The sequence below is a fragment of the Prionailurus viverrinus genome, chromosome B1 (assembly GCF_022837055.1).
Source record: "Prionailurus viverrinus isolate Anna chromosome B1, UM_Priviv_1.0, whole genome shotgun sequence".
Taxonomy (NCBI): domain Eukaryota; kingdom Metazoa; phylum Chordata; class Mammalia; order Carnivora; family Felidae; genus Prionailurus; species Prionailurus viverrinus.
The window spans coordinates 49,271,884-49,291,792 of record NC_062564.1 but is presented as its reverse complement, the minus strand read 5'-3'; positions in this window follow the sequence as shown (position 1 = coordinate 49,291,792).

Below are 19,909 nucleotides of genomic sequence, written 5' to 3'. Positions count from 1 at the left end.
CTCAAATTGTGGTCTCTGGACCAACAAAATCAGTCTCTCCTGGGAATTTGTTGGCAATGCAGATTTTCAGACACAATCTAGACTTTCTAAGTCAGAAACTCTAGAGAAGGGGTCTAGAGCCCTGGGTTTCAACAAGCTCTCCAGGTGACTCCAAACCACACTAAAGCTTGAGAACCACCATTCTAGTAAATGACTGATTATTCTATGGCCATGGTAGTGAGTAACCACAGAACTGGGTTCAAATGTGTTTAATCAAGGATAACTCATTCCAGGGGCACCTGGGTGCCTTAGTCAGTTAAGCATCTGACTTTGGCTCAGGTCAGGATCTTGCAGTTCGTGAGTCTGAGCTCACATCTGGCTCTATGCTGACAGCTCAGAGCCTGGAGCCTGCTTCAGATACTGTGTCTTCCTCTCTCTCTGCCCCTCTCCCACCCTAGCTCTGTCTGCCACTCTCTCTCTCTCTCTCTCAAAATTGAATAAGTATTTAAAAAAATTTTTTGAAAGGGGAACATATTTGAACAACCATTCTTTCTTAAGCTAACCAATCATTCATAGTCAAGTGATTAATCGTCATCAATAAAAAATAAAGCCTTATATTTGCATAGTGTAACCTAGTTTATAGCAGCTTGTGTGTTATTTGATTTTGCTTTCATAATTGCCCTGTGAGGTTCTTGAGGCAGTTATGATCTCCATTATGTCAAGAAGCTGAGGCACAGCGAGGTTAGGTAAATTGCTTAAAGTCACATAGTACAACGGTCTGAATTTTTGTGTGTCCTCCACTCCCTTGCCCCAATTCACATGTTGAAATCATAATACCCTATGTATGGTGTTAGAAGGTGGCCCTTTGGGGAATGATTAGGTTATGAGTGTGGAGCCCTCATGAATGGGATTAGTATTCCTATAAAGGAAATCCCTCAGAGTTCCCCAGCCCCTTCCAGTATGTGAAGTCACAATAAGAAGTCTGCACCCCAGGAGAGGGCTGGCACCTTGAACTTAGCATCCAGCCTCCAGAACTATGAGAAATAAGTTTTTGTTATTTATAAGGTACCCAGTCTTTGGGATTTTGTGATAGCAGCCCAAATGAACTGAGACAGCTGATAAATGACAAAATTAAAATAAAAGATTTGTAGCTTCTAGTCTAATACCCTATTTCAGTGAGCTCTAGAGAAATGTTTTCATGTACATGTAACACCTTGATATTGACATTGACAATATGTTTTTATAATAGAGATATGAAAAGGTAAGAATTGTCTCCAGGTTATTCTCATCATCAGAAGTATTATACTGTTAAGTGACTCTTTGCCTTCCTATTTATGCCACTTGAAAGAAACTCAGGAGAACTAGGAAGAGATATGGTGTTCCACTCAGGGAGATATTTTTCTAGTAGCTAAAATGGGGGAGCTGCAAGGGAAAAAGTCAGAAACCCAACAACCATGCTAGAGAAACTAAGAAAGTTTTGCCAACAAAATCTGCAATGTTGTGTACAAACCACTTCTGACACAAAATTGACCAGAAGTGCATAGAACTTTGACTCCAAGATAGGATTTATTACTCATTAGAATTATGTAGACCAGCATATCCTGAAGCGTATTCAAGGTTCTGAAAAGTAAAGAAATCTGTTTACTTTTACTTTGACCATTATTTCCCAAACTTCAAAAAAAAAAGTCCATTTTGCCAATCTCTGCCTTTGGTTGGACTGTTTAATCCTTTTACATGTAATGTAATTACTAACAAAATAGGATTTATTCTGCCATTTTGCTATATTTGCTCTCCATATCTTATGTCTTTTTTATTTCTCTATTCTTCTATTACTGCCTTTTTGTTGAGTATTTCTAGTATACTATATTAATTACCTTTTTTGTTATTTTACTATATTTTAAAATCTATTTTCTTAGTGGTTGCCCTGAAAATTATAAGTAACAGTTTAATTTATAATAATCTAGTTTGATTAGTACAAAAAATTTCAATATTATATAAAAACTTTTCTCCTATATACATCCATTTCCTCCACTTCTCTTAGTATTGTTATTGTCTTTATACAAATTACATTTTTATACATTGTGTGCACATCAGTATAAGTTGACCCTTGAACAACGTAGGTTTGAATTGCATGTGTCCACTTATATGTGGATTTTTTCCCCATAAATACAGTACAATACTGTAAATATATTTTCTCTTCCTTATGATTTTCTTAATAACACTTCTTTTCTCTAGCTTACTTTATTGCAAGAACGCGTATATGGTACATATAACATACAAAATATGTGTTAGTAAACATTTATGTTATCAGCAAGGCTTCCAATCAATAGTAGGCTATTAGTAGTGAAGTTTTGGGAGAGTCAAAAGTTACACTTAAATTTTCTACTGCACCTCTAACCCCTGCATTGTTTAAGAGTCAACTATATTGCTTTATACAATTGCTTTTTAAATCATATAGAAGAGGGCACCTGGGTGACTCGGTTGGTTAAGCATCCAACTCTTGGTTTCACCTCAGGTTATGATCTCACAATTCATGAGTTCAAGCTCCACATTGGGCTCTGTGCTGACAGTGCAGAGCCTGTTTGGGATTCTCGATCTCTCCCTCTCTCTCTCTGCCCCTTCAAGCCTCTTTCTCTCAAAATAAATAAATAAGCTTAAAAAATAAATAAAATTAAATCAGATAGAAGAAAGAGAGGCTTATGAATGAAAGGTATATTTGTACTCTCTTTTATGTTTACCTATGCAGTTACCTTTACTAGGGTTCTTTATTTCTTCACATATATTCAAGTTACTGTCTAGTGTCTTTTCATTTCAGCCTGAAGGACTTACTTCCTTTAGTATTTCTTACAGAACACATTTGCTGTCTTCCTTTGTTTTCATTCTTTTTTATATTTTGTATCTCTTTATTAGGAGATAGAAATCTCTCGGGTGGCTCAATCGGTTAAGCATCCAATTCTTGATTTCGGCTCAGCTAATGATCTCATGGTTTGTGAGACAGAGCCTCGCATCAGGCTCTGAGCTAACAGCATGGTGCTTGCTTAGGATTCTCTCACGCCCTCTCTCTCTGCCCCTCCCCTGCTCACATGCTCTCTTTCTCTCTCAAAATAAATACACTTAAAAAAAAAAAGTTGTCTTTAATTCTTTAAAAATATTTAAATTCTGATTTCAATTCTTTGTCCAGTAATTCCAACATCTGGTATTCCTCAGGGATAGTTACCATTGACTGCTATTTTTTCACTGTGTATGGACCACACTTTCCTGTTTCTTTGCATGCTTCACAATTTTTTGTTGTTGAAAATTGGACATATAAATAATATACTGTAGTAACTCTGGAAATTGGTGTTGACCTAAATAGGGAGATAAACTGAGGTAAGCTCAAAAAGATGAGTTCATTTGGGAATGGCCAAGGAATTGCAATTCAGAACAGATGAACTGAAGCAAGCTATAGGTGAGTCCAATGAGGGTTTGGGATAGGTTGTATTTATAGGCAGAGAATGTAAACAAGGAACAGTTCACTTAGAGTCAGTTAAAAATCAAAACAAATGGAGACCATCCTTGAAAATTTTCCAGGGAGCCAAAATCAGTCCAGTCAAACACACACAAAGCTCAATTCAGCCCAATTTCTGAGACTAATCTGACTTGGGTCATTTCCCCTTCATGCCTTTGGAAAACCTCTAATCTGCCTCTCATCGTCCAAGAAAATTCCAACATTGTCAGTTTTCTGTAAATCAGGCATTTACAGGAAATCAGTATCTTAGTCCTTAACTTTTGTCTTCTTGAGGGCACCAGTGAGATTCTCCATTTCATAACCTCTATTTTTACTTTAAATTGAAATTCTTTTATGCGATCCCCCTCTTTCCACTCCACAGATTTTTTTCTTGCTGCTGTTTCTTGTTGTTGTTGTTGTCTTTGTTATTGTTACTGTTTGTTTAGTGACTTTCCTAAGTGAATTCTGTAAAGTCTACAGTGTGTAGCCACCGAAGTCTCTAGTAGGTTACCTTAGTAGTCAGCTAATATTTGGATAAGGATTTCCTTAAATACCTTGAACAAACAAGTCTTTCAGTGTTTGCCCAGAGGCTCTGTGTGGCATCTGGTAAATGCCTTCAGTGCTCTAGCAAGCAGTTTGCAACACTGCCTTGGTCTTCACTCCCTGCTTGCATGGAGCTTCAAGGTCAAGCAGAGGTGAGAGATGACAGCCTTCACAGGACTTTCCTGAGCGTGTTTACAGCCCTGCCCAAGTATGGGGCTTTCTAGATTTCCAGGAATGTGTCACAGATTTTCAAAGCCTCCTGTGAAAATTCCATTTCCCAGCTTTTCTTTCTACAATTTTTGGTCAGCTATTTGTTTGCCCCAACTGTTAGTGTTGCCAAAGCCAGCTATGATGTTAAGCAGTTGCCACTAATTGTTCTCAACAAATGCCCTAGGGAAAAAGCTGTTTGGACTGAGCAAATTCTGAGTCAGATCAAATAAAGAAAGAAAAGCCCTGCAAGTGGGTGTTTCAAGGGAACTTTCGGTCAGATCAAAGAATGACAATACTCTGAGAATGAAGCTTTTAGAGGGGCTCAAACACATTTTTCCCTTCAGTGGTTGCTAGCTTGCTGATTCATGGATACCATCATTGTGAGGCTGGTGGTTTTCAAGGCTACCATGGAGCTGAGGAGAAGGGAATGGGATAGGACAAGTTAAAATGCTTTAGAGTTCACTCTTTTTACTGAGATTCAGCGGTTTTTTTTTTAATAAAAGCTCTTCAGACTGTTGCAAATGTTTAATATCCAGAGTTATTAAAAAGTTTATTTTGGCAATTTTTTGCCAATGTTCTCATTGCTTTATAGAGGAGCAGGTTTTTGTAGATCTTTAATGCATCATTCTAGAAGTTGGACTCTTCAAACTTTTTTAATAGAACTCTTTATGCAGCATCTATTAATACCCTATGTCTATTAATAATAGCATTAGCTAAGATTTATTGACTGGCTATGAGAAGCTAGGCACACATGCACTAACATATTTAATCTTTACAACAACCATAATAAGCAGCTATTATTATTATAATTATTATTTTCAAATGAGGAATGTGGGATATAGGTTAGATCAATTATTCAAAATCACAAAAGCTAGTAAATGGCTTTGAAGAGGCAAACTGTTATGTTACAGAGAAGGCCATGTGCAGGGAATGGCAGGCAGCCTGTAGAAGCTGAGGACCTCAGTCCTACAATTGCAAGGATCTCGATGCTGCCAACAACCAGTGAATTTAGATGAGGATCCCAACCTCAGTATAAGCACAGCCCTGCCCAACACCTTCATTGCAGCTTTGTGAGATCCTAAACAGAGTGCCCAGTTAAGCCATGCCTAGACTCTTGATCCACAGAAAATATGAGATAGTGAAGTGTTGATTTTTGTAGGTTTTTTGATAAAAACTTTATTGCTATGCAAGTCACATATCCTACAATTCACCCATTTGATGGTTTTTATTCTATTCACAGCATTGTGAAAACATAACCAGTCAATTTTATAATATTTTGACCACCTCCAAAAAAAAACCCCAATCTTGTAGGAGTCAACCATCATTCTCCCATTCCCCCAGCCCTGGGCAGCCACTAATCTACTTTCTGTCTCTACAAATTTGCCCATTCTAGACAGTAAATGGAATCTAGACCATAAATCTAGACAGTAAATCTAGACAATCAGTGGAATCACACAATATGTGGTGTCTTGTGACAGGCTTCTTTTACCCTTTAACTTAGCATAACACTTTCGAGGTTTATTCATGTTATGGCATGGATGAGCAGTTAACTTTTTTAAGTTGCTGAATAATATTCCATTATATAGACATACGAGATTTGGTTATCCATTCATCACTTGATGGTGTTTGGGTTGTTTCTAGCTTTCAGCTATGATAAATGATGCTGCTATGAACATTCATACACAAGTTTTTGTGTGGACATACATTTTTATTTCTCTTGGGAATGTATACCTGAGTAGAGCTCCTGGGTCCTATGGTAACCATATGACTAAACCATTGAGGAACTGCCAAGCTGTTTTCCAAGGCAGTGGTGCCAATTTATATTTCTACCAGTGCACAAGAGTTTTGATGCTCCGCATCCTTGCCAACATGTGGCTGTGACTGATGAAAAATTCTAGTTGTCTATCCCTCCCAGGAAGATCCAGATCCCTTAAGTAAAAGCTGGGAGAAGAAGGAGCCTTGCTATCCTTAGCTCTACCTGCCTGGTGTGGAGTTTCTGTCACATTGAGCTGGGAGTAGGCAAGGAGGCAATAAGTCATGGTTCAAATGCTACGGACTCTCACTGTTCTTACCAAGTTTTACTAGATTTTCTTGAATAAATATTTCTTTACCTGTTATGCCCTAAGGACAATTTCCCGAGGCTTGTAAATGTTAAGATTTTAATAATAATTTTCACTAGTTATGCTTGTTTCGCTGGAGACTGTGGCGCTCTCCGCTCTGTCATTCCAGAAGTAGAAATCTAAATGTTTGTTGTTTAAAGCTGCTAGGAAGTGTGGAAAACGATTCCATGAGGACCGAGTGCTGTACAAAATGTATTTTGAAAAACGCTGGAGTAGGCTAATCAAACAGAATAAATTGAGAATTCGAACAAGATGAAAGTGATGATGTCTAACGATTAATGGAAAAGATATTGACTGTGCCTATTTCAACAGTAAAACATGATTTCTAGGATTTTAAAAGGAAGAGCATATTTATCTCATTTGGTAAAACATGCATGGCCAAAGCATCACCACCATCTCGTGCCAGTACATATTAATTACAGGAAGATACATTTTAGAAGGTTAAGTAAGCCAGCGGGTTCCACACTTTTGAATTTCACTGACCAGTTAATTTCCAAAAAAAAATTGGGAGACTGTTATATCCACGGTTGCTTACTTTTAATATTTGTCATACATGGACATCTTTGAAAGACCATCTATACGAACCATCACAATTTCAGAGAGAAGAGGGAATTTAAACATCAATAAAGAAAGAGTTATAATCTCTTATAAACATAAGCTTATAAACATAAGCTTTCATTTTTAAAAAATTTTTAATGTTTATTTTTTCTTGAGAGGGACAGTGCGAAAGGGAGAGGCGCAGAGAGGGAGGGAGACACAGAATCCGAAGCAGGCTCCAGGCTCTGAGCTGTCAGCACAGAGCCTGAGGTGGAGCTCAAACTCACCAACCGCAAGATCAGATCCACAGACCTGCGCTGAAGTCAACCGACAGAGCCACCCAGGCCCCCCTGAGACACAATCTTTTAAATTGAATGCATTTAGGGGCACCTGGGTGGCTCAGTCAATTAAGCATCCAACTCTTGGTTTTCAGCTCAGGTCATGATCTTACAGTTCGTGAGTCTGAGCCCCACATCAGGCCCTGCACTATCATTGAGGAGACTGGGATTCTCTCTCTCTTTCCCTCTTCCCCTCTCCCTTGTTTGCATACACACACTCTCTCTCTAAAATATAAATAAATAAATAAATACACACACACACACACACACACACACACAACTATCATAGTATATTTATATTTTTTTACATGCAAGTATTTGTCAAAGAAACTTGGAGAATTGAGAGATTGAAAGATAACAGTATAACACTGGCATTCAACTACAAATGGAGATTAAGCAATTTTGAAATTATAAGGTATTGAATAGGGAAGTAGGATTGGGTATGCAACATTAGGTTTAACACAACAATTTCCAGGAATAGAGTTGTTCTGTAAAATTTAGGAATTCTTATGTTCATTATTCACATAATTTAGGGTTAAATCCCAGGATACTTTTCTCTTAGCATAATATATCTCTGAGAAATTTTCTTGCACTTAAAGAGCAGTACAGCTGCTCTGGGCTTCATCCAACTTAGGCTAATATCTCTATAATTCTTTACACAACTAATAAAGTCTCTGGAGCCTTCTTACTGAGATCAAATGCTGGGAAAGGCCTTGCCAAAGCCACTTAGCAAAGAACTGGCATCGTGGTTTCCAGTAACTGAGTGGCCATAGGCAGTCACAGCAAAGATCAGAATCAAACTCTGTGGAAAATACGTCACATTTGAAAAAAAGGAGTCGACATTCATTTTTGGCATTGTGTATTCTGTGGTCAAGGCGTCCCCTACACAGTGTTTGCTGGAGGTAAATGGAATGTATAACTGGTGCCTCTTTTTCCATTTTTAATTCCATGTTGCTTCTCCAGAGAATTATGAGTTATTTTTCTCTTCCTTTTTTCCTTTCACAAGAGAAATCAGGTAATCCACTCATCCCACAAATTATTTGGGAGATGAGACATAACCTGAGGCAAAGCAAAATATCTTCCAAAACAAATAATGTGTCTTTTTACCCCCTTCTTCAGAATATAAAGTGTTTTGAAATAAATAACAATTCTGGCAAAAAGTCTCCTCCCTGGACTTCAGGGTGGGGAGTAAAGTTCAGATTCCATCAAGCCAAAAGGAGATCTGGGTTGATGACATTTCATGCTTCCTAGACAGATCAGACGGGCCTTTTCCTAAAGGTTTTCCTGCTTGAGAAGGCCTCACTCCTTCAAAGCCAGCAAACCAGGGTTTGCTCTGCCATAGGCTTTCTGTTGCATCTTACAGATGAACAGTGACATCATGGGGGAATCAGAGCTGTGGTGACCAGACAGTCCCTAGCACAGTTAATAAGGAAGAAAGGACTCTAGCCCTGAGAGAATCAGAAAGTCCAGGTCAACCAGACATGTGTTGAAACTAGGAGAACTCAGGGGAACACGAGTTCAGGACCTAAAACCTAAATGATGAGGTGAGTGCCAGGAATACGCAAGGCAAAGTCAGGGACTGAAGTGAAAAATGTCTGTTCCTGGACTTGTCCCAGTGTATCCTGGACTGACCCATCTTGTCACAAGCAAGGCTTATGAGAGGAGAGTTGTCATTTATAAAAGTCTACTTAAGAAACAATTGGACCTAGGGGCACCTGGGTGGCTCAGGCGGTTAAGCGTCCCACTTCGGCCCAGGTGTGATCTTGTGGTTTGTGAGTTCGAGCCCTGCATTGGGCTCTGTGCTGACGGGTCAGAGCCAAGAGCCCGTTTTGGATTCTGTGTCTCCCTCTCTCTCTGCCCCTCCCCTGCTCATGCTCTGTCTCTCTCTCCTTCAAAAATAAATAAACATTAAAAAAAAAATTTTTTTAAAGAAACAGTTGGATCTAGAAACAGTGACCAAATGAAAAGATCATCCCTAGCTCCCAGATTGTGGTACTGAAATATCGTTTCCCACTTTAAAAAGAAAAACATGGAGGCTTTTTGAAATGGCCAATACCAAGTCTGGGGTGAGAAATGTGCAAGATGAGTCTGAAACATGTAGTCATATCAATTAAAGATGAAGCTACCAAAACTATCAAGATCATGTAAACAAGATCCGGGAACGAACTTGAAGAGGCTTTCACAAGCCAAAGACGTTGTAGTATGAGTGTCAGTAAGGACAAGAGTTACAGTGGATTACAAATCCGTCAAATCTGTTCAAATCCATGTGTTTATAATGATATTTTTAGAGAAACCTTAAGTGATCATCTTGAAGGATAATTGCAACTAATTCATTATTTTGAAAATTGATAAATGGAAAGAATGAAGCATTTATTCAGATTCTTTAACTACACAAAAAATAGTAGCTGAGAAGATGGGGTGCCTGGGTGGCTCTGTCACTTGAGCATCTGACTTTGGCTCAGGTCATGATCTCATGGTTTGTGGGTTCACAACCCACAAGAGCACAGAGCCTGCTTTGGATTCTCTGTCTCCCTCTCTCGCTGCCCTTCCCCTGTTCATTCTCTCTCTCGCTCAAAAAAAAATAAGCATTAAAAAAATTTTTTTTAATAGTAGCTGAATAGAAACCACTAAATGAAAAGGAACTGGTAGAACTAAAATATCAACTTTATGTAATCTCCAATAAGTTAATGGACCTAGGGACTGAGCATCAGTAACTACTGTCATTAAAAGGGACACAACTGGATATTCTGTGCCTCTCAATGAAAAAACGTGTGACCACTTAGGGTTTAATACACTTGAAGCAAAAACTAACAAAACCAAAAGAAAGAAGAGACAAATCTACAATCATAATTCAAGATTTTAGCATCCTTCTCCAAATAATTGATAGAAAAAGTAGACAGAAAATCAGTAAGGATGTAGAAGTCACTTACGTAAATAGAATCTATGTTGTTCTACATTTAGAACAACTCCATCAATCAACTTGATTTAATTGGCCTTCATAGAGTAATCCACTCCAAACTGCAGAATATACTGTTTCTAAACATGAACATGGAAATTTCTCTAATATAGACCATGTGTTGGGTCATAAAAATAAGTCTCAATAAATTAAAAAAAAAATTTTATGAAGTATGTTCTCTGACTAAACGGAATTAAATTAGAAATCAATAATACTAAGCTATCAAAAAAAACTCTTTTAATGTTTGGAAATTAATAGTCATACTTCTAAATAAGCCTGAATTAAAGAATAAGTCACTAGAGAAATTAGAAAATATTTTGAATGAAAATATAATGAAAATGCAATATGTCAAAGTCTAACTAAAAAACAAAAAAACAAAAAAGGCGGGGGCGCCTGGGTGGCTCAGTTGGTTGAGCATCTGACAGGGGCTCAGGTCTTGGTCTTACTGTTCATGAGTTTGAGCCCCACATCAGGCTCTGTGCAGACAGCTCAGAGCCTGGAGCCTGTTTCACATTCTGTGTCTCCTTCTTTCTCTGCCCTTCCCCCACTCACGCTCGCTCTCTCTCTCTCTCTCTCTCTCAAAAATAAATAAAAGTCAAAAAAAATCTATCTGATGCAGCTAAAGCAATGCTTAGAGGGAATGCATGGCTTTAAATACTCATCTAAAAAAAGAAAAAATATTTAAAATTAATTATCGTAATCTCCACCTTAAGCTAGGAGAAATATTAAAATCATTTTATTTTATTTTATTTTAATTTACATCCAAGTTAGTGAGCATATAGTGCAACAATGATTTCAGGAATAGCTTCCTTAATGCCCCCTACCCATTTAGCCCATCCCCCCTCCCACAACCCCTTCAGTAACCCTCTGTTTGTTCTCCATACTTAAGAGTCTCTTATGTTGTTGCCCTCTCCCTGGTTTTATATTATTTTTGCTTCCCTTCCCTTATGTTGATCTGTTCTGTGTCTTAAAGTTCTCATATGAGTAAAATCACTGTATGCGAATTTTGATTCAACACGAATGAAAATAAATGCATTTTTCAAAGTAGACCTCTCCCCGTTTTTTTTTTTTTTTAAAGAAACTTAACAGAAGATGCAAAAAGGCATGCTTTCAGTCTTGATCTGGCCTGGAATTTCTAACTATGTACAAATGAATTTTTTACATCTAAACCACAAGGGAAACTCAATGTGATGTCAATTCAGCTTGGTGTAAGCCTTTCCTAGCTTCCTTTCCTTCCAGCTTTCAGTCTCTCCCCACCACAGGGGAACAATATGTGGGAAAGCCCTTTGGCCTTTTCCCTCTTTCCACCGCATTCCAATACTCTTCCTGAGAGACTAACCTCCTTTTGTTTTGGCAATAGGCCTCTAAAAGCCTCACAGTTCTTAGGAGTTGATTCTGCCCAGCAAACACTGTCCAGATTAATTTTGTCCATCCAGCCCACCGTCACTGGCCAGTTTAACCCTCCTCATTTCTCACCTGGACAATCTCCAGTTGTCTGCCCCAGCAACACACACCGAGGAGATCTTTCCATCTAACATCTGAATCTGATTGTACAACAATCCTGCTTTAAACACTTCTATGACTCCCTACCACCTGCCAAACAAAATCCAAATTCCTACCATTAGAAAAGCCTATGATCTGACTTCTACCTATTTTCCCAGTCACATTCCCTGCTCTGTACTGCTCTAAGACTATACGTCCTTTCTCATGGCTCCATCCCTCTGTCCTCTGCTGGGAGAGCCCTGCCACTCCTGTTCCACCCACCAATCAGGATGGTCGGGCAAACTTTTCATCCTGCAAGACCCACATCAGAGAAAGCTTCCCCACCCTTCAAGCCGAGGCTCTCAATTTTCTACTTGACACACTGTAGGGTATGTATTTGTTAAGGAGCCTATGGGCTTCCTGAAGGCAGGGTGTTTTTGTTTTTTGTTTTCAGCTTCCTAACCTTTAGTACCTGGGTCAGGATCATTTGTGCAACGAAGAAATGAATGAGTAAGAGAAGGAGGGAGGGGATGAATGAGTTCACCCACTTCTGGAATTCTCAGGAGTCAGTTCTTAAAGTGTAGTTTCTCTTTCCATGCACAGGAAAGAGCCTCATCAGAGTCTACCTAGTTCCGGTTTCCACTTCAAAGAAATAAATAATTCACTCCTGTTCACTGTAACACCCACTTCTTCATAGCTATATAGCTAGCTTAAGACTGATCCAGGATTGCTGAATTTGTGCTGAGAATATTAACAGGTACATGAAGGGTCATAACTTTGGGGATTTTGGAGGGTCCTTCCCTTCTGACATCCACTTAGCTCTTCACAGTCCCTAAGGAGTAATTATTTTAAAAACTGGATGTGTCATGTTACTGGAAAAATGATCTCTGGTTGGTGTTTTGGTGGTAACAAGCTTTGGGCTTGTTTTTATGGTTCTGCTTCATTGGTTTTAATATATGGTGCACGTGACCGGCTTCTCCATTGAACTATCTTCCCGGGGAAATGGCCCTGCACCTATGATTTTCAGATGCCTTGAGATCATCTGGTCTATTTCTCATCACACAATCTGTTGAGTAGATGCTGTTGCCTTGTGGCAGGATAATTTCCAGGAGGACGAAGCAAGCAGGCCTTCCGATACCTTCATGCTCCCTATACATTCCAGGTGGGTATTGAGTAGTTAAAATATAAACCACCAAAAACTCCCTCCTATTACTCACTGTATTGATTCATCCCAGGAAGCTGAGCATCAGGAAAATGTTTTCTGGCTGATTTAGAAAGCAAAGAACACTGTGGAGCAAAAACAATGTCAGGGTGCCCAAACTGTGGCCACATGTCAGGGCCAGCCCAGAAGTCTCCCACAATCACAGAGGCTGGAATACTCATCTTTGTTAGGCATTAAGTAGGCTTCTCCCCAGAGGGAGGTTAGAGTTCTCTGCCACATCTTCTCAGGTCTCTGGACCACAGTGGAGGAAGGAACTCATCAATTATAGGCCACTCCGATCCCGGCACATTTTCCAAAGCACTTCTTGTTTTTCAAGCCCCGTATTCCCAGAACCGGCAAAATTTCCCTTCTCATTGGGCGGTAGGGAAAATCAGAGAGCGGCAAGTGGAAATCTTTAGCCACTGAGGATGAGTAAAGACTGGTGGAGTTCAGCCTTCCTAGAGGCAGCTGTGTGGACGGCTTCCCAGCCCCTGCTTTGCTCCAAGGCCGCAGCTGAACCCTCTCCCAGATCCTCAGCATGAAGATGCCGCTCCAGCCAAGCAGAGTCCCTCTCAGAGTTCACTGATATTCCCATTCCTGTTTTCGCTTTTCTATCCTCGAACGTTTCCATCTCTTGATCACAATCCATCTGAACTGATGGCCCTTTTTTCTGTCCTTAGGGGGAGGGGGCAGAGTATGAAGCCAAAAGTAGTTAAACTATGCCCAGCGTTTTACCACTTCCCGTCTTCACATAGGTGCCTCCATGAAGCAGACGACAAAAATTAGGCCAAGGTGGTTTCTTTGTGAGAGTAAGTGCAAAGGGCAAAGGTGATAGAAACGTTGTCCGGAGGCTGCAGCAGGCTTTGGCCGGCATGTGGATCCTTGTGGAATATGGTGTGAGTGAGGAGGGTCAATCCACACTTCACCTCCCCCAGCTTCTGATGGCTGCTGGTGTTCCTTGGCTTGTGGCCACAGGGCCACATCTTCAAATTTCTCTCTGCCCATCTTCGCATTACCTTCCCCTTTGCGTGTGTACGTGTGTATGTGTCAAACCGCTTTTGCCTCCTCGTAGAAGGGCACATGGGATTGCATTTAGGGCTCTCTGGATAATCCAGGATAAATTCCCCATCTCTACATCCTTTAACTTGATCCCATCTGCAAAGACTTGATTTTCAAATGAGCTAATGCTTACAGATTCCAGAGATTAGAGCCCGGGGTCTTTGGGGGCCATTAATTTAGCCTTTTACGATGTCTTTTGCCCATTTTCTGTCTGGACTGTTGGTTTTCTCCACTGTTGAATTTTCAGAGGGTTTTATTTCAAAGTCTAGATACAAATCCTTTGCAGATATGTGGTTCACAAATATTTTTTTTTCCCACTCTCTAGTTTGTCTTGTCACTCTCTTACAGGGTCTTTTGCAGAACAAAAACTTTTTGTTGTGATGAGGATCAATTTATCACGTTTCCTCCTTGTAGAGCATGCTTTTAGCGCCAGGGCCACAAACTCTTCACCTCACCCTTGGTTCTGAATTTTTCACCCAAGTTGCACCAGTTTATGTCTAGAAGTTTTATGGTTGTATGTTTCATATATATTTTTAAAAGTTTTATAGCCTTATGTTTTACATGTTTTTCCTGTTGTTTGCCATAATGAACTTTATTACAGTTATGAAAATCTCTAGTATATCATGGTGGACTGTATTGCTACTTGCATTATTCACTCTCCCTCTTTCTTTCTTTCTTTTTTTTTAACGTTAATCCATTTTTGAGAGACAGAGCGTTAGCGGGGGAGGGGCAGAGAGAGAGGGAGACACAGAATCCAAAGCAGGCTCCAGGCTCTGAGCTGCCAACACAGAGCCCGAGGCAGGGCTTTAACTCACCAGCCGTAAGATCATGACCTGAGCCAAAGTCGGATGCCCAACCAACTGAGCCACCCACGTGCCTCTACTCTCCCTCTTTCTTTTAGGAGGATTTTATATCGGTGCCCATTGACAGGCAGGAAATTGAGACTGGGAATGTCAGGTTCAAGGATATCTACCATAGGTGTAATCAAGGGGTCAAGAGACCACCACTGCCATGCAGATGTCTTTTAATGCCCACAGGAGTGAGTGACTACACACTAGAACACAGCTACAGAAACCCCCCAAACCCCACAATCTGCTTACCAGGGGACAGAAGTGAAGGGGTAGGAAGGGCGATTCAACTCACTTCTGCCTTCCAAACTGCACCAAGTACATCTCAGTGGAGGTCAAAGTCAGAATCAGAGCCCATGCACTGTGTCCACTGAGCAGGTTACCCAACTTCTCAGCCTGCCTTCCATCACACACTTTCTTCTCCTTCCTTTACTTTGTTTTAAAGCTCCTTTGTTGTAAAATATAACAAAGAAAGTCGGGGCGCTTTGTGTGTTCGAGCCCTGTGTGGGACTCTGTGCTGACAGCTCAGAGCCTGGAGCCTACTTTGGATTCGGTGTCTCCCTCTCTCTCTCTCTGCCCCTTCCCCACTCTGTCTGTCTCCCCCCAAAAAATAAACATTAAAAAAAATTTTTTTAACAAAGAAAGTACTCAAAACAAAAAGTTCAGCTCAATGAGTGATCAAAGCCAGCCCTCAGGTAGCATCGCCCAGGTGAGGGTTAGAACATCAGCACTACAGAGCCCTTCCTGTTCTCCCAATCGACACCAAACCTGATTGTTATGGTCACCACCTTGGTGTTTTTCAGAAACATATATACAGTAAAACCTTGGATTGTGTGTAACTTGTTCCGCAAGAGTTCCGCAGGACGAGCAAACATTTCTAATAAATTTTAACTTGATAAACGAGCGATGTCTTAAAGTACGAGTAGTACATGACACCAAACACCACATGATCACAACTGAACCAGTGGTTTCTCCCACTCTCTCTCTCTGTGGGATTGTGGGTCATCTCCCATGCTCGGATACTCGGTCTCGGGCCATGGTGTTTGGCAGAAATCAGCGATTTTTCTGAATGTTGGAAGGTGCCCACAACAGGCACTAGTGTATTTTTTGTCACTTCCAAGAACCTATGGACAGTCCTTTGCTTTTCCATCCAAGAGTAAGCTCAGGAATGCTTTGCTTCATTCTGGATCATTGAATAGGTTCCTTGTTAAAGCTGCACGACAAGAAAAAGATTCCATTGAACCAATAGATAGCAAGGATTCTGTTAGTGATAGTGAAAGTCGTCCTGCACAATAACTCTCCTGTCTCTTGTCTCCCTCACACCAGCCATGAAGGTTTTCAAAGGTAAGTGCAGGTTAATTTATTTTCCTTTCTATTTTGTAGTTTATTTATTATTTTGTATTACATTACAGTATTGTAGTCATTTTTATATGGATATTTTTGAGTTGTGGAATGAATCATCTGAGTTTCCATTATTTCTTTTTTATTAAGTTTATTTATTTTGAGAGAGTGTGTATGTGGGAGGAGTCAGAGAGAGAGGTAGAGAGAGAGAATCTCAAGCAGGCTCTACACCGTCAGTGCAGAGCCTGATGCAGGGCTCGAACCCACTAACTGTGAGATCATGACCTGAGCTGAAACCAACGGTCGGACACTTAACCAACTGACCCACCTAGGCACCCCAGAGTTTCCACTACTTCTTATGGGCAAATTTGCTTGGATATACAAGTGCTTTGGATTACAAGCATTATGTTTCCAGAACGAATTATGCTCGTAAACCAAGGTTTTACTGTATATATTTTTTGCCAGTTAAACACATACCTCTAAATACTATGGTTTCATTTTGCCTGTTTTTGAGCTTTATGTAAATGGAATTATGCCATATTATATTTTTGTGTTTGGCTTTTTTGCTCAGCATTGTGAGGTTAATCCCAGTTGGTGCAGATAGTGACATTGTTGTATAGTATTCCACAGTAGAAATATATTACCATTTATTTAGCCTTTCTACTGTCAATGGATGTTTGGGTGGTTTCCCAGTGTGACTATCACAGATAACACTGCAATAAACAGTTATGTCTTCTGGTGCACATACGTGCATTTCATCTGAAAATATATCTGGGTGTGGACCATGTTACATTCTGAGTTAACTTTTTTATAGGTGAGCTTTGGGTAAAGATTCTTCTTTCTTTTCTGTTCTTCTTGCCTATGGATATCCAATTGCCCCAGCATCATTTGTGCAAAAGAAATGACAGGGTTGTTGGTTTTTCTTAATGTTTATTTATTTATTTTGAGAGAGAGAGAGAGGGAGAGAGAGACAGCGCATTAGCGGGGAAGGGACAGAGAGAGAAGGAGAGAGAAAATCTCAAGCAGGCACCTCGCTGCCAGCACGGAACCCGACGTGGGGCTCAAACCCGTGAAGTGTGAGACCATGACCTGAGCCAAAATCACGAGTCAGATGATTAACCGACTGAGCCACCCAGGTGCCCCATAACAGGTGTTTTTTTGTTTGTTTGTTTTTTTTATGTTCCCTCCAAAGTAATCTTCCTTAACCAAAAACCAGACCATGTTATTCTGCTGTTAAAATTCTTCAATGGCTTCTTACTGCACCAAGAGGCTGCTTAGCTCTCCAGCCTCATCCCGGGCCAACTTTCACATACCTTCCACTATATCCCAGCCACCTTTTCCTCTCTCTTCTCAGCCCCATAAACAATCCAACCGCTTTCGCGCTCACCTTTCCTTCCACTTGAAAGGCTCTTTCCCTGGTTCTACCCAAGGCTGACTCCTTCTGTTCCCCGAAGCCTGCATTTAAAACCATTTCCTTAGATAAAGCTTCTCTGACTACCCTGTGATAGTAGAACCTTCTACATAAATGCCCATTATTCTGTGTCACAGCAGCCTGCCTATGCTCTCCACAGCCTTGATCAGAATTTGCAAGTGCTTTAATTACTTATTTATTGTCTACCTTCCCCAGTAGACAGTTATACTCTAAGAAAAAAGGGGCCAAGTTGTTGGTCATAGTTAAGGGCACACCTGGTTGGCTCAGTCAGTACAGCCTGTGACTCCGATCTTGGGGTTATGAATTCGAGCCCTGAGTTGGGTCTAAAAATTACTTTAAAATATATATTAGTTAAATGTTGTCATTAGGCTAGAGTTTGATATACATCCAATTTAAAAAAGAAATTTCCTGAAAACTAGAGCTGTGTGAGAAGAAACAGGCTGCTTGGCATATCCAAAGTCCTCTCCCTGGAAAGGGATGACACAGAGGCATTTCCACATCTTGGGAAGCCTGACAAACCGTTCCGGATGCTTAAACAGCACCCTAGGGACATGTCAAATTGACTGGTTGGATATACGGATGTGAGAAGATGAAAATGTTGAAATGTATTTTTCTTCCTCTTTCCAAAAAGTTCCCACCATTCTTCTAGCCAATCATTAGATCCATATGGCCTCAAAGAAAATGCAAATGTGGCACGCCTGGGTGCCTCAGTCGGTTGGGCATCCAACTTCGGCTCAGGTCATGATCTCTCAGTTTGTGGGTTCGAGCCCCGTGTCAGGCTCTGTGCTGACAGCTCAGAGCCTGGAGCCTACTTCAGGTTCTGTGTCTCCCCATCTCTCAGCCCCTCCCCTGCTCATGCTCTGTCCCTCTCTGTCAATAATAAATAAATGTTTAAAAAAAAGAAAGAGAATGCAAATGTAACAGCAGCAGGAAAAAAATGTTAAGATTCTTTTTTTTTTTTTCTTGCTTCCAACTAGGCTCTTGAAAGTCAGAAGAGGAGGCCTTGAACAGAGAAGCTGGAGTTTATGCCATAAAAAAGGTGACAATGCAGATATTCCTTTGGGTACAACCAGCCCAGAGCCAAATAGAGTTTGGGGTTCTTTTGCCTAAACCAAGGATTCCAGGCCATTTACACCCTGAAAGAAATAACCAGTCCAAGTGGGAAGCTGTTTCCATGACAACTGACTGGCATGCAGGATTTTGAGATTTAACAATTCCATTTCACAGGCAATAACATTAAGCTTATGAAATTCAGATGTTTCTCTCAATAATCTCTGGAGATACTTTTTTGGTTGCAAGATGGGAAACAGGATGGTTATAAGTCTTTACCCAAAGGCTTTCATTCTTGTGAATATTTTCTGCCTCATGTTACACCTGTGTCAATACCCTCATCTCCCTGGAGTTTTTTCCCACAAGTAGTGGTTAATGAAGCTCTAAGTCTCTAGCTTTAGGCAGGATTTTATTAGCCAGTAAGAATAGAAAATAGAGAATTGTAAAAAAAAAAATAGGATTTAATTAAAAATGTAGAAAATTATAGATTTAAAATAAAATGAGGAAATTAGAGGTGCCTGGGTGGCTCAGCCAGTTGAGTGTCTGACTCTTGATTTCACCTCAGGTCAGTCAGCATACCAGGGGCATAGAATGGAGCCCCAAATTGGGCTCTGTGCTGAGCGTGGAGCCTGCTTAATGCGCGCTCTCTCTCTCTCTCTCTCTCTCTCTCTCTCTCCCCCTCTCTCTCCCCCTCCGGGTGCCTGGGTGGTTCAATCAGTTAAGCCTTCAACTTTGGCTCAGGTCATGATTTCAGGTTCATGGGTTCAAGCCCTACATTGGGCTCTGAGCTCCCAACTCAGAGCCTGGATCTTGTTTCAGATTCTGTGTCTCCCTCTCTCTCTGCCCCTCCCCCACTCACACTCTGTCTCTGTCTCTCTCAAAAATAAATAGATATTTAAAAAAAGATGATGAGGTTTATATTATGCCTCTATAAAAAAAAAAGTTAGCGTGCAAACAGGAAGGTGCAATGAGATCATCTATGCTTAGCAGAGGGTGACCAAATGGGAAGGCTCTGGAGGAGGAGGGGTGTGTGTATGTTGGAAGAAAGTTTGAGCACATTTGTTAAAGAAGGAGTCCAAGTTCAACATGGGTTCAAATTCTGATTCTACCATTTATTAGCTCTGTGACTTTAGGCAAATGACTTAACATCTCTGTGCCATAGTGTCCTTAATTGAAAAATGAGTTTACGATCATAATGACCTACAAAATAGTCTTTTTTGTATAATGGTGTGTGTGTGTGTGTGTGTGTGTGTGTGTGTGTGTGTGTGTGTGTTTTCTTAGGGCATTTCTTCATCCCTCCCCTCCCACTCCTACTCCACAGAGTCT